At 37.0% G+C, this 3,809-nt stretch overlaps 1 pseudogene; it reads right to left on the bottom strand.

Moving 5' to 3' along the window:
- Positions 1-2,418: 2,418 nt before the first annotated feature.
- Positions 2,419-2,962, bottom strand: LOC110589465 (annotated as a pseudogene).
- Positions 2,963-3,809: the final 847 nt, after the last annotated feature.

Genomic DNA, 3,809 nt, shown 5'->3' with positions numbered 1-3,809 from the left:
TTAAAACCAAAAACTGATTATATAGAATACAAACACTAGAGAAAACTATCAGAGTTAATGTTGGTTTTTTAAAAAGCTCACACCCTGGCCAAGACACAGATGAATCTATCATTTTTTATACTTATAAAACATATTTGGTAGAAAATTTCCAGAAGATTTCAGCAGTATTATTCATCTATAATCTTCACTTAGGCTGATAACTAATAAATAGAAAAAAATTCACTCAATAAAATATATGTAAGCAGACAAGTCCTGGAGAAGTCACTTTATTTTCATACAGTCTCCAGAAATCACTTTAATTATTTAACTAATTTTTATTTTTAACAAAAATACATGCTCATGGTTTTAAAAGTCAAAGAATAGTAAACAATTTATAAAGGAGTCCCATGTACCATGTCCTACCCCCCGCACCCATAGTCCTGCTTCCCAAAGGCAAGCATGTACTTTTCCCCCCTAGTGTTTACCCGCATAAAATTAAGTATTTAACTCTATTTCTTAATAGATCAATTGTATACACTATGTATTTTCTATTATGGTACAGCAGGATTTAACACACACAATTCACTCTTCCCCATGCTTCCTCTCCTCCTTCCAGTAGCAATGTATCATAGTTTTTTTTTTTTTTAAAGAATATTCAGTATTTTTAGTGTTATGACTAAATAAATATCACTTACTGTTGAACCATAATCAGAGTATACCATGGTTATGTTTCTTTCTTTCACAACTTTTTGTTAGCTCTGGCATTAATAATTGTCCAGTTCTTATCATGGGTTTTGTTTTCTCTGTATCTATTGCTAATGCTTCTGACTTGCTCCACCAGCCTCTCAAAACAATTTCCTACATTATAAAACATAGGAGATAGTCTCCTGTTGGTTTTTTAAAAAGGGAAACCTCCTCTGGAGCTTCTATTTATTTGCAACTCCTGCTCTTTATTTTTTATTATTTTTTAAATCCACATTGATATTTTATTTTATTTTATTTTATTTTTTTTACTTGATTTGTTACAACTCCTGCTCTTTAGGATGCTGCACTCCCTACTGCCATTCTGGGCTTTCTCTTTCCCATCATCCAGAGAATTCCTCTCACCTCTCTTGTGTGTTGGATCCTAGGAAATTAAAATCTCATATAATACTCTTCCTTCATTTGCTTTGTTGTTTTGATGGTGTGGACACTACAGAGGCTTCCTGAGAAAGAACAATTGCACATATCTGTAAATTTTATTCCATCTTCTTGCTTTATTGCTTAGCAGGATATAGAATTTTAGGTTGGAAATCATTTTCGTTTGGACTTTTGAAGCCATTTCTCTACTGTATTCTAGTCTCCAGTGTTGCTGTTGAGAAGCCCCCAACCCTACTAATTTTCATCGTTTATATTCTTTGAAAGCTTTTTTTGAAAACTCCATTTTTTGGCAATATCTAATTAAAAAAATCCCCAGCTTCACTGAAGTATAATTGACATGCAATGAACTGTTAAGATTGAAAGTGTAGAAACTGATAAATTATTGTTTATGTATACTCATGACGCTATCACCACACTCAAGAACGTATCCATCAGTTTGGATACATCAGATTGGAACATACAAAGTTTTCTCCTTCCCTTGTAACATCTCTCATTTCTGTCTCTCTTTGCTACCTCCCTTCCATGACTCCTCTCCAGAAAACCACTTATCTGCTTTCTATCAGTATAGATTCTTTTGCAGTTTTTAGAATTTTATATAAATGGATTCAAATAGTATGTATTCTTTTTTGCTTGGTTTCTCTCACTCAGCATAATTATTTAGAGTTACCCATATTCTCACATGTATCAATATTTCATTCCTTTGTATTACTGGGAAGCTTTCTATTGTGCATAGCTTATCTAGAATTTATATGGAAACGCAAATGAGCTGGAATTTTTTTTTTAAGACGAAGAGTAAAGTTGCAGGACTTATACTATTCAATTTCAAGAATTATTTACAAAGCTATAGTGATCAAGAGAGCAGGGTATTGGCATAAAGATAAACATTTTGATAAATGGAATAGAATTGAGATTCCAGAAACAGACCCACACATGTATTGATTTTCAATGAAGGTAGAAAAACGAATGGTACTGAAATAATTGGGGTATTCATATGGACAAAAATGAATCTCTACTGTTACTTCATGCCACACACAAATTTTTATTTTATTTTATTTTATTTTATTTTATTTTGGGGGGGGAGAAAATCACTTTATTCTAATTAATTCACAAATGAGAACATCACAAAAGGTGATTTAAGGAGGCACACAAACATCTGCCCAGCCCCAAATTCAAACCATCTCAATGAACTTCTATACAGTAAGAACAACATTTTTCATTCCAATTCCGAAGAAAGCTGTATTTAATGAGGAAGGAGAAGCTTAACTGGTGGTTTTACACCTTATATATTCACCATCAATTATATTTTTATGCTAAATTAACTTGGTTATGAGAGATGATTTTCCATATCTTCAATTTGAACTTCTTGATTAGGCTAATCCATTTGCAAATCTGCACTGCTTCAGCACCTCGCTGGAACCTTCACAAAGCTTCAGGTCACCCTGGTTCTGGGCACACTCCAGAAACTGTTTCATCTCATAGTGGCGTGGGCCAGACTGCTGCTGCTGCTGGCGTGCTGGCTGGGTTCCCTGAGGCTCCTGGTGAGTGATGTCAGGCCTTGAAGGCTCAGCATTGCCTCCTCCACTGAAGCCCCCAGTGATGGCATGACCTATCATGTGCCCGACAGCAGAGCCCACAGCCACGCCAGCTGCAGGGGTTGCCATCTGGGCCAAGAGACCTGGCTGCCGGGGCTCAGCAGCTGGTGAGCCGCTGCCGGGAGGCTGAGCTGCCAGAGGCTGAGCTGCCGGCTCTGGTCTAGGCGCTGCTCTCATCTGAGTTGCCCGGCTGGCGGGGGGGGCGGGTGGGGGGGCATGCGGGAGGTGCGGCTCCGGCTTCCATGAGGCATGGCGACTTGCAGAGCACCTGGGCGTCTACAAGTCCGAGATTCCTCCGAGACCCCAGCGACTTCTCCAAATATTTATTTTAAATGGATCATGTATTTGAACACAAAGGCTAAAACTATGAAGCTTCTCACAGAAAACATAAGAGACTATCTTTCTAATCTTGGTGTAGACAAAGATTTCTTAGATAGGACATGAAAAGAATAAACTGTAAAATTAAAAAAAAATGATATATTGGATTTCATAAAAAGTTTTAAAATTTTCCCTTTGAAAGATTCCATTAAGAAAATAAAAAGGGAAGTCACAGACTGGGAGGAATAATTCATAATATGTAAATCTGGCAAAGGATTATATCCAGAATATAGAAAGAACTCTCACAGGTCAATAATAAGAAAACAACTCAATAAAAACAAGCAAAAGACTTGGATACTTCACAAAAGAAGACACACAAATAAGCCAACAGACATATGGGGAGATGCTCCAAATCTTTCATCAGGAGGGAAATGCAAACCACAGCTACAGTGAGATCCTTTTACAAATGCACTAGCAGGACTATAATTAAGAAGACTGACAACAGCAAATGTTGGTGAGGAGCTGGAGCAACTGGAATCCTCATCCATCGCTGGTGGGAGTATAAAATGACACAATCTGCTTGGGAAACACTTTGGCAGTTTCTCATACACTTACCAGCAATTCCTCTCCTAGGTATTTACCAACAGAACTGAAAGCATATGTCCACACAGACTTGCACGCATTTGTTTTAGCAGCTTCATTCAAAATAGCCAAAAACTGGAAATAATTCAAATGTTTATCAAAAGGGGAATGGATAAACAAATTACGGTGTATCCATAT

This window comes from Neomonachus schauinslandi, chromosome 6, assembly GCF_002201575.2.
Source record: "Neomonachus schauinslandi chromosome 6, ASM220157v2, whole genome shotgun sequence".
Lineage (NCBI taxonomy): Eukaryota > Metazoa > Chordata > Mammalia > Carnivora > Phocidae > Neomonachus > Neomonachus schauinslandi.
This window is presented reverse-complemented; position numbering and strand designations above follow the sequence as displayed.